The following is a 21,522-nucleotide window of genomic DNA, read 5'->3' on the forward strand; positions in this document are numbered from 1 at the left end:
TCGAGGTGTTGTAGAGGATGTCTTGAGGAACAAATCGAGGATAGGAACCCGTGTCCATAAACGTCATCCAATGACGCTACAGGGCGTCGAAGTTGTAGGTGCTAGCACCGGCTACTAGGCCGTCCCTCCGGCAGGAAACGTGACTTTGTACACCGACCGCAGGCGGAACGTCTCCCAGTTTTGTTTGTTATTCATTTATTGTAACCGATTGTCATGATCACCAGTGGATAAGATGGGAATAGCTGCTGTGTAGAAAGGTCTTTTCTCCTATGATTGCGATGTTCTGTTGCCTTGATGGATGACGGTTTCGGCCAGATGTTTCCGTCCACAGTTTATTTTTCTCATGGAACCCTCTAAAATTTCCCATGTGAGCCGTGTGGTTCGATCAGCGATATTCCCGCCGCCGGTATGAGTCATCTCCCCTGTGGTGTGCGCACAGCGCGCGGTGGCGCCACCTACCTGGCCGATCGGCTAGCGAGGGGTTAAGCTCTAGCAAGTATCGAGGATTTTGCTTTGGGACGCCTAGCAGTAACGTCGTTTGGAAAGTCTGGCGGACACTGCAAGCGCCGTGCGAGGCAGCAGGCAGAACACATCTAAAAGGGGCTGTTCACCGGGGTTACGGCGCCGTAGGAAATATCGCCGGCGTGGAGACAGTCACGTTACTGGGAATCTGTTGGTGTATTTTATCCTGCGTGTCTCCTGGCACCGGGATCTGCGGCGGCTGGCTTCGTCGAACACGCAAGAGGGTGAGGGCCTTGCATGTGCTGTAAATTGTGGCCGGAATCGACTACTGGGTTCAGTGCTGTTGACTTCATTTTCGCCGGCCGAGGTGACGGAGCGGTTCTAGGCGCTTCAGTCTGGAACCGCGCGACCGCTACGGTCGCAGGTTCGAATCCTGCCTGGGGCATGGATGTGTGTGATGTGCTTAGGTTAGTTAGGTTTCGATAGTTCTAATGCTCAGAGCCATTTCAAGTTCATTTTCTTGGCCGGCCGTTGCTACTCCTAAAGAGTCTGTCCTCGAATGTGTTAATTTCAACTTGTTTAGTAGACAAGGTTCTAGTGAAAGCTGCATGTGATGTGATGGTTACTAGGGCCTGGAGTGCTGATACATTATGTTAGTAGATTGCTACTGTCAGTGTTAACCGCCATTAAAAAAGCACTTTGGCTGGTCCTTGTCTAAGTGCCGCCAGGTTATTGTATTTATATCACACTTTGGAGTTAATCTGACCAATTGCTATAGATATACGAGTACATGGATAAAATTACCCCTGGATATATTTCGCTGCGAACTGCAATAAAATTACTGTTACGTTTCTATCTGAAGTGATAGTGTGTCTGAGAGACACGTGTCTAACTCTAAATGAGTAATTTAATAAATTCTTACAAGTTACTGAGAGGCCAGTTGTTATTATGTGTTTAAATACACTCCTGGAAATTGAAATAAGAACACCGTGAATTCATTGTCCCAGGAAGGGGAAACTTTATTCACACATTCCTGGGGTCAGATACATCACATGATCACACTGACAGAACCACAGGCACATAGACACAGGCAACAGAGCATGCACAATGTCGGCATTAGTACAGTGTATATCCACCTTTCGCAGCAATGCAGGCTGCTATTCTCCCATGGAGACGATCGTAGAGATGCTGGATGTAGTCCTGTGGAACGGCTTGCCATGCCATTTCCACCTGGCGCCTCAGTTGGACCAGCGTTCGTGCTGGATGTGCAGACCGCGTGAGACGACGCTTCATCCAGTCCAAAACATGCTCAATGGGGGACAGATCCGGAAATCTTGCTGGCCAGGGTAGTTGACTTACACCTTCTAGAGCACGTTGGGTGGCACGGGATACATGCGGACGTGCATTGTCCTGTTGGAACAGCAAGTTCCCTTGCCGGTCTAGGAATGGTAGAACGATGGGTTCGATGACGGTTTGGATGTACCGTGCACTATTCAGTGTCCCCTCGACGATCACCAGAGGTGTACGGCCAGTGTAGGAGATCGCTCCCCACACCATGATGCCGGGTGTTGGCCCTGTGTGTCTCGGTCGTATGCAGTCCTGATTGTGGCGCTCACCTGCACGGCGCCAAACACGCATACGACCATCATTGGCACCAAGGCAGAAGCGACTCTCATCGCTGAAGACGACACGTCTCCATTCGTCCCTCCATTCACGCCTGTCGCGACACCACTGGAGGCGGGCTGCACGATGTTGGGGCGTGAGCGGAAGACGGCCTAACGGTGTGCGGGACCGTAGCCCAGCTTCATGGAGACGGTTGCGAATGGTCCTCGCCGATACCCCAGGAGCAACAGTGTCCCTAATTTGCTGGGAAGTGGCGGTGCGGTCCCCTACGGCATTGCGTAGGATCCTAATGTCTTGGCATGCATCCGTGCGTCGCTGCGGTCCAGTCCCAGGTCGACGGGCACGTGCACCTTCCGCCGACCACTGGCGACAACATCGATGTACTGTGGAGACCTCACGCCCCACGTGTTGAGCAATTTGGCGGTACGTCCACCCGGCCTCCCGCATGCCCACTATACGCCCTCGCTCAAAGTCCGTCAACTGCACATAAGGTTCACGTCCACGCTGTCGCGGCATGCTACCAGTGTTAAAGACTGCGATGGAGCTCCGTATGCCACGGCAAACTGGCTGACACTGACGGCGGCGGTGCACAAATGCTGCGCAGCTAGCGCCATTCGACGGCCAACACCGCGGTTCCTGGTGTGTCCGCTGTGCCGTGCGTGTGATCATTGCTTGTACAGCCCTCTCGCAGTGTCCGGAGCAAGTATGGTGGGTCTGACACACCGGTGTCAATGTGTTCTTTTTTCCATTTCCAGGAGTGTAGTTTGAATCTGATTCTATTAATGACAGTATGGGGATATGGTAATTCTGATTGATTTCGTTTTATCGGGACTTCTGTTGTTTGTCTTGGTAGCAAGTGCGGGGCCCCGGGTTGCGTCCTGCTTGTGCTGTTGTGTATTTTCCGCCCCATTTGCCCGCGCTTGCCAGCTGGCTCTGTATCTAGTTCGCTCGCTGTGTAATGTATAATTGGCCTTACACACATACGATTTGTAGTGCTTAGCTGATGTTCATTAATAGGTTGATTAATTATACAGATGATGTGCTGTAATGGTTCAAATGGTTCTAAGCACTATGGGACTTAACATCTGAAGTCATTCAGTCCCCTAGACTAAGAACTACTTAAACCTAACTAAACTAAAGACACATCCATGCTCGAGGCAGAATTCGAAGCTGCGACCATAGCTTGGTCACATGAAATTTTATATTTTACATCCTACATTGTGTAGGGTGCCTGCCATTTAAGTAACGTGGTTGTGTGCCATGATATCTGATTTGTTGTTGCCTGTACTCTGAATTACTTTGGTAATACTAATCACTGCAGTAGCGAAAGACTACATTAACTCGTTAGGTTTTAGTAAATTCTTCTTCAGGTTGATCACAGTTTTTGAGTAAATAATTTTTAATTCATTTCACTAAACATGTAATAGGCCAGAAGTGCCGTGGTTTATGAATGTTTAAATTTTGAAGTAACTTGCAGTCACCTAAATGGTAATTTTAAAAATGTGTTGATGGTTCTATTTGTTATTTGTCTTGTTTAAATGTGCCAAATAAATGTTCAGTGCAACTGTCGATGGTCATTGCCTGATGTGTCCAGTCCTACCACCCCACATCCTATTGTACTGAGCTTGTGTCGTTGTGTAAAAGTTGAATTCCGTGCTGTGTTGGCAAATCACCTTGTACTCGTACTTTAGTATACAGGAGAAAAACGAACTGCAGGCGCACACCCATTCCAAAACTGTCATCTACTGAAGCAACAGAGCATAGTATTCACAGGAGACAAGGCCTTTCTACACAGCACTGGTAACAGTCGCGATCAGTGAACATTGCACAACGTTGCGCCTACTGTCGGGCAGCTTTCAAAGTCACGTGCGATGCCGAAGGGTTGGGCTATTGGCAGGCGCCAGCTCTTATAACTTCGACACTGCGAAGCGTCATTGGATGACGTTTCCGCACACAGGTTGCTGTGCTGTATTCGTTCCTCAAGACACGATCTAAAACCCCTCGAAGTTTGTCACAACATTTCTAGGACACCCTGATTGACATATTCTAAAATTATGGTCATATGGTATTGGTACAGACCATTTCAATATCCTAAAGTCTGTCACATAATGGCATATTGTCGACACTAGCTGCAATTCTTTTTTTTTCTTTTTTTTTCTTTTTTGTGGCCGAGAGCACTTCCCGTCAGTTGCGGAGTGCTGTGTGTTACTGTATTTTAACCTATGTATTGCATTTTCTGAAGTGTAGACAGCGAACCAGCCAAGCGTTTGCCTAGCGATCGTTGAAAACAGTCTCAGGCTAGCCAGTCTACCGGAACAACGATAGTTATCACTTTGAGGACTGAGCGCGAGTGTGGACGCCCAACCGGCTGGTACTGAGCGATTTTACAGTTTTTCTGAATTTTCTACAGCAGATCCTGTACCACAGAAAGTAGATTGCTCCTTTGCATTTAAAAACTATGTCCATTCCCTTCAGAGCACTGCAAAGAAATAAACATTTACGTTAGTGACAAGGATTGTATATTAGTTTTAGAGTATGCTGTTTTCACAGTGAAAAAAATTTTTTTTAGGTTTCATGATCTCTAAGGGACATAGGATTGAAGTTGTTAGTTTTAAATGAATAACTGTTGAAATATGAACTTTTATTTTATTAATAATCACACAATTACATTAGCTTTTGTATGAAATATTTCGAAACATTTTGGAAAACAAAGCCCTACGTCACAGGTTTCACAATAACATCGCGTGTCTTTACTTGAAACTTTACCATATCTAGTCTTGCTTGTTTCTGCGCATACTTTGCACCTTCTCTGAGGCCACTTAGACAATTTTGTGGGTGGAATTAATTTTGAAAAATGTCTTCCGCTTAGTCTGTTGATGGGTGAACTATTCTGAGGAGCGCATGAGTCTAGAAGGCCACCTTTGTGAACCAAGTTCTCTGCTAACTCTGTAATGTATTCAACCAGATGTTTGCTTGTATTTCGCGACGTTTTGTATAAAATGTATGAATTTACAGTCATTTACACTACTGTTCAATAAAAACTCTATTTCTTCATCTCGCAAGGCCAAGACGAAAATAAAGCGCAAAGCTATCAGCCGACAGCAGTCTAAAGTTTTGAACTGCCGCGCGCCTGTTGTAAGTCGAGCGTGAGTGCGGCAAAGCAAATGACTCAAAATAGACTCCAGTACCACCTTCAACAGTGACATATGCTGCCATCTACAATTTTTTCTTGGTACTAGGATAACCGGAGAGTACTTTTAAACCTACTGAATGTGAAAGTCATGCGCTGGGAGTCGTTAACATCGCTGATAATCGGCTGACGTAGGAGCTACGTCGATCGTCATTTTGGGGTACTGTCGGACCAACGTAGGAGCTACGTCGCTCGTCTCGAAAGTGTTAACAGACTATGCGCATCCCATCCAGCAATGGCTCACCGCCCTCCCGCAACACTTTTAGCTGCACCAGCAGTTCATCCAGAGATGTAGAATACGAATGGAAAATAATAACTCAGTGGTCATAAGTAAACCCACGTGCGATCAACTGAATTAGAGATAGCAGCTGCTCTTCTGACGCCGTGGCGATTTCGGCGAGTTAAGCCCTAAGCATATATATTGTCTAAATTTACATTTGTACTGTATTTTGCACATGGAGGACGCAGCTACTTTTGCGGCGCCAGTAACTGTTCAGAGACGGTCAGAACGACGATAACCACAAAAACCTGACGCAGTGGGGTTCCATGCTGACTGGAAAGAAGGGACAAAGGCAGTGACATACATTCCCTATTAATAAAGGAACTTATGCCCGGAATATGTGCAGAAGGAATGATACAGCAGTAATAACACAATAATGTGGGAAGCAGTTTCAGCTATTGTAAGTAAGAATTAAACCATTAATTTACACATTTTGTGATCCGACTCTCCCGTTATTGGCACTTTCTGCTTCCTGGCATGCAAAAGATGCAGTCAAATCAGTAGTGAACTTCTTTCAGTTAAGGCGCTACATGTAAATATCCAAAACAAAACAAAAAATGGTTCAAATGGCTCTGAGCACTATGGAACTTAACGTCTGTGGTCATCAGTCCCCTAGAACTTAGAACTACTTAAACCTAACTAACCTAAAGACATCACACACATCGATGCCCGAGGCAGGATTCGAACCTGCGACCATAGTGGTCACGCGATTCCAGACTGAAGCGCCTAGAACCGCACGGCCACACCGGCCGGCCAAAACAAAACACTTTCAAGTTATATGCATATTTACTCAGAAATAAACGACTGCCGAAGTACCTTAATATATGATACAGTGGATCATGAGGACGTACAGGGACCGTCCATCGTTATATGCAATGACTAGGACGCTCAGGCCTTGTTTATGGCATTCCATTTCTAGAATACAAGACAGTCAGCACGAAGAATGATTTTTACAACAGCAATACATAAGAAAGAAATTCTGCCGGCTAAAAAAAAATGCATATGTTTTATTTCCGCCGTTATGAAAATTTACTTGTAAAAAGATTTTCTAACGCTCCAATATTAAAACCTGAAATCAGCTACTGGCCACAGAAGTAAACAATAACGGTAAACAATGAACAATAACAAACAAAAAGCACGCTCTATTGTGTACCCCCTTGTGTACCAGCACGCCATATTGCCGTCTAGTGCGCATGCACAGATTCTCTTGAGTTTAGGACTGCTGTTTATTTGCGCCTGCCGATAATGTATCTACTAATCCTCATAGTTCCACCCATTCCACCGCCAAATGGCAGCCGAGCTAGCAGTTTCGTTCGTGACAGATTGCCGTGTAATATCTCCTTTACGTACCTTAGAAGGCATCAGGCCTTTTCCTGTCTCATAGACTGGCATTACCAATGCATTTAATAGCGACCAGGTCGTGGGTGCCCGAACAATGCTACGCTCCATCTTCAACGCAGGTACCTCGTACAAGGGTAATCTGCCGCCGCCAGAGGCAACTGCCCTGGCCAACAATGTATTTATGACGGGAATCGCCGTCTACTGTCAGCGATTGTAATAGCGGATAGTGAGCAGTAATGCAGAAAAGCACTCGCCAGTTTGTAACGTATCATTCGGTAGCCGCAACTGTGTGTTCGTCCTATTTCAGGTATCCAGAGCATGAGGGACTTTCGTTCAAAAGTTGACTGCTGGTCCCTCAGTAAACCGTCTAAATGGGTTGTGATCTGACTGGGTTAGCTTAAGAAGTTGTGACTTTCCGTGACAGCTGGCGTTTTCCAGCGCCCGTTGAGAATGTCTTCTGAGAAGCCCTTGAAGGACGGCTGCTCTTGGCGCTAGCCTCTTTCATAATCGCGTCCTCACTTGTCAACTCAATGCGACTCTGTCTGCTGAAGTGGTCATCATTGCAGAAGGAATAGGCTGTTATATATTAGGGGTCCGTCCCCGGTAGCTGAGTGTTCAGCGCGACAGACTGTCAATCCTAAGGCCCCGGGTTCGATTCCCGGCTGGGTCGGAGATTTTCTCCACTCAGGGACTGGGTGTTGTGTTGTCCTAATCATCGTCATTTCATCCCCATCGAAGCGCAAGTCGTCGGAGTGGCGTCAAATCGAAAGACTTGCACGAGCCGAGCGGTCTACCCGAAGGGAGGCCCTCGTCACACGACATTATTATTATTATTATCTGTTTAGGGATCCACGGATGCGTTGGTCGTTAATGGCCAATCGAAGCAAAGGCCGCTCATTTTTCTGTTAGAACGCCTCGCGCGGGTTGAGCGTAAAGCGCTCTGATTGCTGGTACCACATAGAGAGGAAGCACCGTGCCTTCGGGTTGTACACTCCCGGAAACGAATGCAACATCCTCAAGGACAAGGTCATTTTAATGCCAAGTGAGGTGACGGATCATCGTTGAGGGAGTATATGACCAATTCCGGCCACATGAAAAATACATGTCACAGTAAAGGCTTCCCAAACAGTCGCAACAATACACAGTGTACCCCCACTCCGGCAGCAACGCATGCATGTATTCTTGCATGCAACGATCATTAAGGTGCCGAATGGGCTCCTGCAATAGACTGTCCCAAGCATCTTGCGCCGTTTGTTGCAATTCGACAATATTAATTGTTAGCCCTGGAGAACGAGTAATTTGACGCTTCGTCATGTCCCAAACGCGTTCATATAGCGAGAGATGGGGTGATCTTGCTGGCCAGGGCAGTTGTACACCACAAAGACAATGATGCGTCGCAGCAGCCGTATGTTGACGTGTATTGTCCTGCTGAAAAAGCACATCACCTTCTTGTCGAAGAAATGACAGTAGCACGAGGACTACAGCCTTAGCAGTGTAGAGGGTACTGGTTAGTTTACTCTGCAGGAACGCTGGTTGTGACCGCGAGTTGTAGTTGATGGCCCCCACGCCATGAAGCCTGGGATGGGACTTAGTGTTGTGAACGAATGCGTTCTGGAATAGGCAGCTCACCACATCTACCCCAAGCAGACAGGACCTGAAGACAGCAGACTGCCATTCCACTCTCCAGTTAACAATCACAGCACCAGAGTAGTCACGCTTGGCCGTGTCGTTGTGTCAGTGGTAGCCCGGCCAGGGGCACACGTGATCTTAATCCTGCTGTGGTCAGACATTTCCCAGTGGTCCCTGACAACACAAGTTGTACAGCATGTGTCCGATTTCGTCCCTAGATGACGGTCTGCCACCGCTGCTTGCGCCATGCGTTATCTTGAAGTGTGTCTTCTGTACTACGTGGACTTCCAGAGCCCGGTCTACAAGTCTGGGAATGATCAACACAAAACTGTTGAAAACAGCGAAACGCCACCGACGCATTGTGTCCAACACGTGCAGGAATCCCTCAGTAACGGCATCCAGCTTCCCGCAGGCCCTTAACTCTACCCACATTCAAATGGCTGAAGCTGTTCAACAGGAGTACGAAGTCGTTGGTGGAGCGTGGTCGTACCCTAGAATGAATGTTGCGAACACTGTACACTCCTAAACTCAGCACAGTTACTGCCTGCAGAGCCGAGACAGAAATTGCACAGATAGGGGTGCTGAGCAGCTGTTCGCCGATGACCGTGCGAATGAATTGAATCAGTTATCATGAAAAGGTCATGAGTCCAATTTTTCACAAATTCAGATTTCAGTACTGTAGACGCGTGGTTCAAATGGCTCCAAGCACTATGCGACTTAATATCTGAGGTCATCAGTCCCCTAGACTTAGAACTACTTTAACCTAACCAACCTAAAGACATCACACACATCCATGCCCGAGGCAGGATTCGAACCTGCGACCGTAGCAGCATCACGGTTCCGGACGTAAGTGCCTAGAACCGCTCGGTCTCAGTGCCCGGCTGTAGACGCATGTATCTGTGTTGAGAACGTCACGAGTTTCTGCCTTTAAAGCCAAGAAAGTCGTTGCCAAAATTTTTAGTTGGTATTAAAATGTCATGAGTCCGGGACGCATGACGTTCTCATACTACATCTTCTCATGAGTTTCATGTAATACTTTTTAAATCGCCGGAAGTAGACTATGGTTTATGTCCCTACATTAGCAACAATCAAATTTTACCAGTACCGGTTTCATGATCTATTGTTGCCACCACATTGTAAGACAAATCTTGTGTGGTTGTTGTCTAATCTTTCATTAGTAGTGGCAATTTAATCAGAAAAGAGAGCATGGACTCAAATGAAGAATCATAACAAGGCGAAAGGCATACGGCATTATGATAAATACAAACACATCATAACAAAGAAGGGTAGAGTACGAGGAGAAGCGTACATTAATTACAAAGGACAAAACATTTCTGCAACTGGTATGTTTGAAAAAAAATTTCATAGCTTTCCTATCCGGGGCACTCTTTCCTACCTTGTGATAGGGTGTTCGGGGATACATCTGCTACGTCTAAGTTCTTTGACCACAGCCCACATGTAAACATAGTGTATTTCACGAGTGCACATCGTAATAGTTAAATATGCAGCTAAACTTGGAAAAACTGAAATATGGACGTGAAAATGATAATAAGTGTGTAACTAAGTGGGAAAACTGTCACCACAGCGTAACTATAATAATGGTGCTTCACCTTTATGTAAGTACAGATGTATTTTCGTCAAATGCTGCCTCCCAACTTACAATTGACCGACTTGTATCTGTTTAGTCACCAGCAAATAGTTTTTTGTATTTGTACAGTGATCTCCAGCAGTATAAACATGTACATGAACGTATAAACACCTGAGGATGGGCGCAAGACCGAAACCGGTCGTGTGACAAATAAATAACATTTTATTGTGACTGGTAGCGGACACATTTTTCTACACTCTATAAAGGAACAGTGACGGAGTTCGACAGCATCCACTATGGATAAAATCCAGTAGTGTTAGTTCCGAGTAACCGCCTCCCCCCCCCCCCCCCCCCCCCCCCCCGCACACACACACGCACACACACTCCTCCCTTCTGCACCCCATCCCTTCTCTCGTGGCGTTTTCGGAAAGTTTTTCCATCTTCGGAATTGCATATTTAGTACACAAATTGCGCTGTTAATAGGTGATGTTCAGTGTATGGTAAAATATTTCGTAGCAGAAACCATATTCATAATTGCTTATGAGGGCACTTTGTGGTGTATCAGAATAGTTCGTAACTGCATATGAGCACACTTTGTGGTGTATCAGAATATCGAAAGCTGTCATACTGCTGTTAAGAATCACCTTAGCGAAGACGATCCAATTCAATTTAATATATGCAGAGCCAATGCATTTAAATTCAGATACTTAATTCGTAAATATTGCAACTGTTTTTTGTATGAACGTTATCTTTGTTTCTCGTCGAAAACGAGGGCGATGCAAATATGCCGGCGATAGAGTCTGCTGGCGCCACAGATGCAGTACTGTCCGTTGACACAACAGAAGCGACGGCCAACGATAGCAAGAAGATCCTGCCGGCGACTGTCTCCGAAACACTGATTTTCATTGGGCATCAATCGATGATATTGTTCATTAAAAGAAAAAGAGAAAATCTGTAGTTTTAATTGAATTTTAATGATGTGAAGAGTCAATGTGTCTCCTGTTGTTTGCTATTGAGGACACACTTACTGTCCTGTATAAAGATTTGAAAGTTAAATATTACGTCATATTTATTGCTAAAGTAAAGAAGCTAATTTATTTCCAGAAGAGGATTAAAGGACAGTTCATATGTTGTTTGTATATATCTAAATTTAAAAGGAGAAACATTTAGTAATGCAAACAGTTTGAAATCACAATCTCAGTCTTCGATCATTGAATTTTGGTACGAATTTCGCCAATATACAACATCTTTGGCTGGCCAATACCGAACAGCAAATTTTCAAGAGAACAAGCGAATGATTTTCTTCTCGATGAATTCCCTTTCTGATACAAAGCATCTGAGGGTCTATTAAAGAAATCTTTGACTATTATACTTTAAAAAAATGTGTAGTGCCAACACTCTGGTTACATGAAATCCGAGCACCGTTAAAGTGGTTAACTTAAAATTAGTCATTCTGAACACAATTCATCGGACCAGGAGCATAGCGTCGCAACTGGTTCAGTTTCAATAGGAGTGACAGGCCATCAGCCTAAAAAGAAGCAGCTCTTCGATAGACAGCGTTATTATCAAGAGCAGTAAATGGCCATTGTAAATGACTCATTCTTGTTCTTCAGGCTGATTGGCTGAAGGGACTTATAACGTACCCAAACTCTTTGGTATCTACGCTTACATTATTCCTTTGCTTGGCGGAGGGTTCATAGAAACACTCTCGAATAGTGCTAGAGACGACGAACACCTAAATCTTTCCGTGCGAGCTCTGATTTCTCTTATTTATTATGATGATCACTTTTTCCTCTGTAAGTGGAAGCTAACAAAATGCTTTCCATTCGAAGGCCAAATTTGGTAATTGAATTTTGATGAGAAGATCCTGCTCCAACGAAAAACACCCTTGTTTTAATGTTTGCCACCCCAATTCTTGCACCATATCCGAAGCATTCTCTCTCCTGTTTCGCGATACTACCAAACGGGCTGTCATTCATTGAGCTTTTTCGATTATCTCCGTCAATCCTATATGATGCGGATCCCACACCACGCGACAGTACTCCAGAAGAGGACGTACAAGTGTAATGTCGACTTATTGCATTTTCTAAGTTTTTCTAAATGTTTCGTTCGCTTTCCCCCACAACATTCATCTACGTTATAGTTCCAGTTTAAGTTATCCGTAATTGTAATCCATTAGTATTTAGTCGAATTTGCGGCCTTTAGATTTGTGTAATTTATCGAGTAATCGAAATTTAGAGGGTTTCTTTTAGTATTCATATAGATGACTTCACACTTTTCATTTTTGAGAGTCAGTTGCCAGTTTTCGACCATACGGATACAGGTATATTGTCTAAATCATTTTTACAATTGGTTTTGATTATCGGATGACTTAGCAAGACGGTAAATAATGGCATCATCTGCAAACAATCTAAGAGGGCTAATCAGATTCTCTCCTAAATCGTTTACATAGATCAGGAAAAGCAGAGAGTCTATAACACATCCTTGGGGAACGCCAGCTATTACTTCTGTTTCACCCGATCATTTTCCGTCAATTACTACGAACTGTGACCTTTCTGACAGGAAGTCAAGAACCTAGTCGCCATTGTTGTCGTTCGTGTACAGTTTACATGTTGAACAAACAGAAACAACAATATCCAGTTATACATAAATAGTACGCATTCTTTGTACGCAAATGCTTTCGGATGTCTCCATTCGTTTTCCGCACAGGGGCCTGAAGGTTACTCTAATGAAAGGGCGAAACTGTTTGTTTAAAAAATAAAAATTTTAGGAAGAATTACGGCTATTGGTTTCCTTTTTCTAAAAATTAATGTTTGTTAATGATTGAACTGAAGCTTACGCAATAATCACAAATGTGTAGGAAGGCAGAAACGGAACAAAGATACAAAATCGCAACTTTGAATGTAAATGCCAAGTATAACATGAACCGTATTAAATTGATTGATAATTGTAACAATTACTTGCAGTTAAAAAAACAATAATATTAACTATTAACACGTCACGCGAGATGTACTGAATTACGTTACTCACAGAAATGCTACGGGTTGTGAGGTGCCGTGAACCAAATACTCAAGACAAATCACTGTTTCCTAATAAAAGTTTCTCGGAAAAGTTCATAGTGACTTTGGTAACTAACAATAATTATTTTGGCGATACCCGTCTTACTAAAATCAATAGCCCATGAAATATTTGTAAAATACTCAAAGTTATAAAAGCCAGTTTAGTTAAAATGGCATCAGCATTTTTACTTTACTGATTGGATGCAGTAGAGGCGCAATAATGTACAAAGAACTTTAATTACTAATGCACCTAATTTCACGAATTACTTGGTTTAATTTTATTACAGATGTACCTACTTTTGTCTTCATTGAATTATCTCTTTCACTTGTGGCTTTCTCGTTATTTATGGTGAAAGATTCATATCCTGCTAATGGTTAATGTATAGAGATAATCAGCAGCACTCACGTTTATGGTGCAATTAAATGAAAACTATAATGTTCAAGTCTGAAACTGTACTGACAAGATGTGTACATAACTATAACGATAAGTGGCTTGTTCTTACTTTCTAGAGAGTTGCTGGTGGTATGAAGCAATGCATTTTGTAATAATTACTATTGGCAACATGCACTTCTTTGACATCTAATAACATTTAATAATTTTGGGCTACAGAATATTCTTTTTCGATTAACAATTCCTCTTATATACCTTGCCGTGTGCCCTTAGATATGGCCGCTCACATTTCCGAAATGCTTTGCCGTGTCTGCAACACCATTTCGAGGACAATCTCCATCATGCATTAGAGCGCCGCCACTTTACGTCCGTACCTCGCCACACAAGAATAGCAACTGCCTCCTTGTACTCTCTCTCTGTTACTGCTCAACCGCATTATTGTCGACGTACACGGCCCGGTCACTTCAATATGTCTACCGCCTATGTTCGACGTCAACGTGCAACAAGTATTCACAGACGGCAGGCGGCAGCACTAGCAGTGAAGGGAATACAAAGCGTGTCGTAGGATCGCGGGAAACAGTGCAGCTGTTGTCGTAGCGCGGATCGGAGTGATTTATCGGACGTCTAAATGGGAACGATCATTCACCTTCGGGCCAGGCATGGAAGCATTTCTGAAACAGATGAGTTTGTAAATTGTTCTAGTGGTGCTATGGTTAAAGTATAGCGTGCACGGCAAACTGGAGCTATCTAAAACCGGCGCCGAGGTGTAATGGTACTTGAATTATGCAACCATTACGGCACCTCTCCTGAACCTCTCGATACCAGCAATATTCCCTGTGTTTCTGTAAAGCAGTTGACATATTTCTGAGACAACATTCAGATCTGATTTCATTAATGTAGAGGTACTTTGATACATCGATATGTTTATATTGCAATGATATTATTCATATGTGAATTCTCTCTTTTGTCACTATGATCTTTGACGTACTTGTAACTCTGATATTTGGGCGCGTCAGCGATTATTAGAGTTAGAGAGGCGGACCTTGAAATGTCAAGTCTTGGACGTCACGTTGGAAAGACGCATAACGTAGTTAGCTTATAAAATGTGAGGAAGATGTCTTCAGGTATGTTTTGTATTGTGAAGTGATGTTTTGTGTGTTACGTGATATTGCCACAAAAGCAATAAAAAGGAAGTGTAACTTAAATTCGGAGTGCTGATTATTTTTTTACATCACCATTGTGCTAACTTTGAAAGGTTTAATCTTCAAGAATGGTTTGTGAAGTGCATCTACAAAACTTTTGAATATAGCAGAATAAAACCAAGGCCTCAAGAATCCGAGCTTAGAATCATCACCACCCAGATTTTCGACGTTTGAGCCATGATTTTACAACGAGACCCGCGTGGGAAACACGAAAAGATGAATGAAATGACTTTATTAACTGTGCCCTAATGACACCGGCCACATAACACCTTTGTTGTTGCCCGAAAATGCAGTATTTAGCAGCGTAAGCAACACCGCAATCATTATTAAATTTTGACCTTTGTTGTGGTAGGGTTGTCAGAGAGGCAACTGTGGTGTTCAAATTTGTTGAATTCCTAAGGGACCAAACTGCTGAGGCCATCGGTCCCTAGACTTACACACTACTTAAAACTAACTTATGCTAAAAACAACACACACGCTCACGCCAGACAGACGACTCGAATCTCCGGAGGGATGGGCCCTGCAATCCGCGACATGGCATCTCAAACCGTGCAGCCATTCCGCGCGGCAGCTGTGGTGTACTACAGGTCATAGATGACAAGGGTGGACGACGGTCGCGGAGATTCGTATGGAAAAAGAGATATACAACAGATTAGCAACTGACGGCCCAGGTGAACCAAGGGGCTAACAACAGTGTCTCCTCAACGGCAGTTCAGCGAACATTGTTGTATTTGGGCCTCCGCAACAGGCGCCCGGTGCGTGCAGACATGCAGAGTGCTGTTCACCGGTAACGAAGGCTGCAAGCTGCACGCCAATACCGCGGCCGGACGTCCACTGAATGGCGAGAGGTAGCGTTTCCAGACGAATCACGTTTTATGCTCCGTCGGGGTGATACGTCTAAGGGCAAAAACCCTCCAACAATCGTCAGATGGGTCCAGGCCGCAAGAGGGAGCGTTATGGTCTGGGCAAAGTTTTCGTGGCATTCTCTGGAGGATCTCGTCATTCTGGACGACACAACGGATCAATACAAGTATCTGTCTATCCTTGGGGACCATGTCAATCTCCACATGCTGTTTGTTTTCCCACAGCACGATGGTAACTACCATCAGGACAACGCAAAGTGTCACACAATTCGTAATTTACATGCATGGTTCTAAGAGATCAGGGTGGGTTTTACGTACTCCCCTAGCCAACAAACCCCCCAGATTTAAACCCAACCTAGAAGCTGTGAGACCACCTCGACCGGGCTAATCGCGCTGTGGATCCTCAACCGAGAAACCTCAGCTGGCCATGGCACTGCAATCGGCATGGCTGCACATCCCTGTCGGAACCTTCCTGAACCTCACTGACTGTCTTCCTGCACGTCTCGCAGTGCTCCGCGCGGCAAAAGTTAGTTATTCAGGCTTTTGACAGGTGGTACATTAATAAGACTAGGCAGTGTAGGTACATATTCTTTGGATTTTTTTATTTTATTTTACAAGTGTACAACTTTCCTTCCCCCTTTTTCCCCTCAACATTTGAGGCTTTAATGAATCAAATTGGTTACACATGTATCATTCTAAGTATTTTCCATCGCTGGCCACTACTTTCTCCCATCTTTTGGACAGTGTACGAATCCCGCGTCGAAAAAATTGTTCATCTTTTGAAGCAATCCACGAATCGATCCAATTTGTGACTTCTTCATGAGATCGGAAGTATTGGTCAGCCAGGCCATGCTCCATTGATCTAAACAGGTGATAGTGAGAGGGAGCAATGTCTGGAGAATACAGCGGGTAGGGTAGGACTTTCCATTGTAACGTTTCCAAGCACGTTTTGACCTCTTTTGTAACGTGGGGTCGAGCGTTGTCGCGCTGCAAAATAACTTTATCGCGCCTCTCACTGTATTGCGGCCGTTTGTCTTTTAATGCTCTGCTCAGACGCATTAATTGCGTTCGATAATGAGCACCTGTGATTGTTTCACTTGGTTTTAATACCTCATAGTACACGACGTCGAGCTGGACCCACCTAATGCAGAGCATGATCTTGGAGCCGTGAATATTCGGTTTGGCCGTCGACGTGGAAGCATGGCCGGGATATTCCTATGATTTTTTGCATTTAGGGTTATGGTAATGAACCCATTTTTCGACCCCGGTCACAATGCGATGCAGAAATCCCTTCCGTTTTTGCCTCTGAAGCGACTGTTCGCAAACACCAAACGCCGTTCAACGTCTCTCGGTTTCAGCTCACACGGGACCCAAGTTACTTCTTTCTGAATCATGCCGATAGCCTTGAGACGTTTTGAAATGGCTTATTATGTCACTCCCACTACTCGTGCCAATTCTTCTTGAGTTTGACGCGAGTCTTCAATCAGCAGTGTCTCCAATTCTGCATCTTCGGAAACTTTCTCTCTTCCACCGCTATGCCGGTCTACGACGTTAAAATCACCGTTCTTGAAGCGTTAAAACCACTCACGACACGTTCTTTCACATATAGCGCCCTTATCATAAGTACTTGAGAGCATTCTATGAGACTCAGCCGCTGTTTTCTTCTTATTGAAACAAAACAGTAACCCCTCCCGCAAAAGACGAGAACTAGGCTCGTAAACGGACATTTTCAATCAAGAACAACTTTATGGCCGGCCGGAGTGGCCGAGCTGTTTTAGGCGCTTCAGTCCGGAACCGCGAGACCGCTAAGGTTGCAGGTTCGAATCCTGATTTGGGCATGGATGTGTGTGATGTCCTTAGGTTAGTTAGGTTTAAGTAGTTCTAAGTCCTAGGGGACTGATGACCTCAGATGTTAAGTCCCATAGTGCTCAGAGCCATTTTGAACAAGTTTATGATGCAGACACAAATCGACTAATGTTTGAATGAGGTTATGTTGACCGAGGTCCAAGCTAACTGCCTGACGTCTGCGATAAGTTTCTTTCAACCGCTACTTACCGTTGTCACCACCTATCGGCAAACGGCGGAAGCAAAGTTGCACACCTTGTATTTTTTTTTTTTTTGAGTCATCAGTCTTCTTTTTGGCTTGATGCAGTACGCCACGAATTCCTCTCCTGTGCCAACCTCTTCATCTCAGTAGCTCTTGCAACCTACATCCTCAATTATTTGCTGAATGTACTCCAATCGCTGTCTTCCTCTACAGTTTTTGTCCTCTACAACTTCCTCTAGTACCACGGAAGCCGTTCCCTGGTGTATTAACAGATGTCCTATCATGCTGTCCCTTCCAATATTACTTACCTCTCCAATTCTGCGCAGAACTTCCTAGTTACTTACAAGTCCATCTAATTTTCAACATTTGTCTGTAGCATCACATCTCAAATGCTTCGACTCTCTTCTGTTCCGGTTTTTCCATAGGCCATGTTTCAGTATCATGGAATGCTGTGCTCCAAATGTACATTTTCAGAAATCTCTTTCTCAAATTAAGTCTACTAGTAGATTTCTCTTGGCTAGGAATGCGCCTTTTGCCAATGCTAGTCTGCTTTTAATATCCTCCTTGCTCCTCCTGTCAATGGTTGTTTTGCTGCCTAGGTGGTAGAATCCCTTACTTCATCTACTTCGTTACAATCAATCCTGATGTTAAGTTTCTCGTTATTCTCATTTCTGTTACTTCTCATTACTTTCGCCTTTCTTCGCTTTCCTCTCAGTCCATATTCTGTACTCATTAGACTGTTCATTCCATTCAGCATATCCTGTAATTCTTCTTCACTTTCACTGAGGATAGCGATGTCGTCAGCGAATCGTATCATTGATTTGCTTTCACCTTGAATTTTAATTCCACTCCGGAACCTTTATTTTATTCCCATCGTTGCTTCCACGACGTGCAGATTCAACAGTAGGAGCGAAAGACTACATCCTCGTCTTAAGCCCTTTTTAATCCGAGCATTTCTTTCTTGGTCACCCACTCTTATTATTCCCTTTTGGCTCTTGTACATATTGTACGTTACCCGTCCCTCCCTACAGTTTACCCCCGTTTTTCTCAGAATTTCGAACATCTTGAACCATTTTACACTGTCGAACGCTTTTCCCACGTCGACAAATCCTGTGAACGTGTCTTGATTTTACTTTACTCTTGCACCCATTTTCAACCACAATGTCAGAATTGCCTCTCTGATACCTTCACCTTTCCTAAAGACAAACTGATCGTCACCTAATACATCCTCAGTTTTCTTTTCCATTGTTCTGTATATTACTCTTGTCAGAAACTTGGATGCATGAGCTGTTAAGCGGATTGTGCGATAATTCTCGCACTTGTCAACTCTTGCAGTCTTCGGAATTGTGTGGATGATATTTTTGCGAAAAACAGTTGGTATGTGATCACACTCATACATTCTACACACCAACGTGAACAGTTATTTTGTTGCAACTTTCCTTAATTATTTTAGAAATTCTGTTGGAATGTTATCGAACCCTTCTACCTTATATCATCTCAAGTCCTCCAAAGCTTTTTTAAATTATAGTTCCAATACTAGATTCCCAATCTCTTCTAAATCGACTCCTATTTCTTCTTCTATCATATCTGACAAATATTCCCCCTCATAGAGGCTTTCAATGTACTCTTTCCACCTATCCGCTCTCTCCGGTGCATTTAACAATGGAATTCCCGTTGCACTCTTAATATTGACTCGCTTACTTTTAATTTCACAGAAATTTATTTTGACCTTCCTATCTGCTGAGTCAGTCAGTCCTTCCGATAATCATTCTTTTTCGATTTCTTCACTTTCTTCGTGAAGCCATTTCGTCTTATCTTCCCTGCACTTGCTGTTTATTTCATTCCTCAGTGACTTATATTTCTGTATTCCTGTGTTTCCCGGAACATTTTTGTACTTCCTTCTTTCTTCGATCAACTGAAGTATTTCTTCTGTTACCCATGGTTTCTTCGCAGTTACCTTCTTTGTTCTTACGTTTTCCTTTCCAACTTCTCTGATTGTCCTTTTTAGAGATGTCCATTCTTCTTCATCTGTACTGCCTACTGAGCTATTCCTTGTTGCTGTATCTGTAGCGTTAGAGAGCTTCAAACGTATCTCGTCATTCCTTAGTACTCTTTGAGTATTGATTCTTCCTGACTAATCTCTTAAACTTCTGCCTACTGTTCATCACTACTAAATGGTGATCTGAGACTATATCTGCTCCTGGATGCGTCTCACAATCCAGTACCTGATTTTGGAGTCGCTGTCTGACCATGATGTAATCTAACTGAAATCTTCCCGTATCAACAGGCCTTTTCCAAGTATAAATCCTCCTCTTCTGATTCTTGAACAGAGTATTGGCTATTACTAGCTGAAATTTATTACAGAATTCAATTAATCTTTCTCCTCCCTCATTCCTTGCCCCAAGCCCATATTTTCCTGAACCTTTCTACTCCTTCCCCTACTACTGTATTCCAGTCCTCCAAGACGATTAGATTTTCATCTCCCTTTGCGTACTGTATTACCCTTTCAACATCTTAATATACTTCCTCTATCTCTTCATCTTCAGTTTGCAACGTCGGCGTGCATACTTGAAGCATTGTTGTGGGTATTGGTCTGATGTCGTTTCTGGCAAGGACAGTACTATCACTGAACTGTTCACGTTAACTCACTCTCTGACCTACCTTCCTATTGGTAACATATCCTTCTCCCGTTATGCCATTTTCTGCGGCTGTTGATATTATTCTATACTCATCTGGCCAGAAATCCTTGTCTTCATTCGTTTTACTTCACTGGCCCCTACTACACTCCTGGAAATGGAAAAAAGAACACATTGACACCGGTGTGTCAGACCCACCATACTTGCTCCCCAGTAGCTTATACAGTGTGTCATCGATGTGTTGCGAGAGACTTCGAGGGATTGAGTAGGGTGTCTTGTGGATTACAGCGAGGATACAAATCTGAGTCCGGAAACGTCATCCAACAACACTACACTGGTTTTTCAATAGTCAGTCGTCATTACAAAATCTCTTGCATTTATTTATACGTCTAATGAAAGACAACATGATCTGTAGTAGGCTGTACTTTTTATTTTCAAGCTCATGTGTAGTAATACGTATTACACACCGTAATTGTCAAATTATTTTTCACTACACGTAAAAAGTAGACATTATATTCAATCCTTACATTGAGAATGGACCCATTCACAATGTAAGGCTGGAATATAACCGTCTACTCTGTTGCCACTTCCGCCGGTGATTTTAGAAATTCCGATGGAATGTTATCTATCCCCTCTGCCTTCTTTGATCCTAAGTCTTGCAAAGCTCTTTTAAATTCTGATTATAATACTGGATCCCCTTTCTCTTCCCTCCAATGTATTTCCACGTACCCGTTCTCTCCTCTGCATTTAACACAGGAATTTATGTTGCACACTTAATATTACCACCAATGCGTTTAATTTCACAGACATATGCCGAGTCAGTTCTCCCGACAATCATTTCTTTTTCGATTTCTTCGCATTTTTAATGAAGCCATTTCGCCTCAGCTTTCCTGCACTTCCTAAGCGATTTGTATTTCTAAATTCCCTTTCACATTTTTGTGCTTCCTTCATTCGTCGATCGACTGAAGTATTTCTCTATCCCCCATGGTTTCCTCGCAGTTACCTTCTTTGTACCTATGTTTTTCTTTATATCTTATGTGATTACAGCTTTTAGAGATGTCCATCCCTCTTCAACTGAAAAGCCTACTGAGATATCCATTATCCCAGTATCTATAGCCACAGAGAACTTCAAGTGTATCTCGTCATTCCTTAGTAATTCCGTACACCACTTCTTTGTGCACTGTCATTGCTAAATTGTAATCCGAATCTAT

Source organism: Schistocerca gregaria, chromosome 1 (assembly GCF_023897955.1).
Source record: "Schistocerca gregaria isolate iqSchGreg1 chromosome 1, iqSchGreg1.2, whole genome shotgun sequence".
In the NCBI taxonomy this organism is placed as follows: domain Eukaryota; kingdom Metazoa; phylum Arthropoda; class Insecta; order Orthoptera; family Acrididae; genus Schistocerca; species Schistocerca gregaria.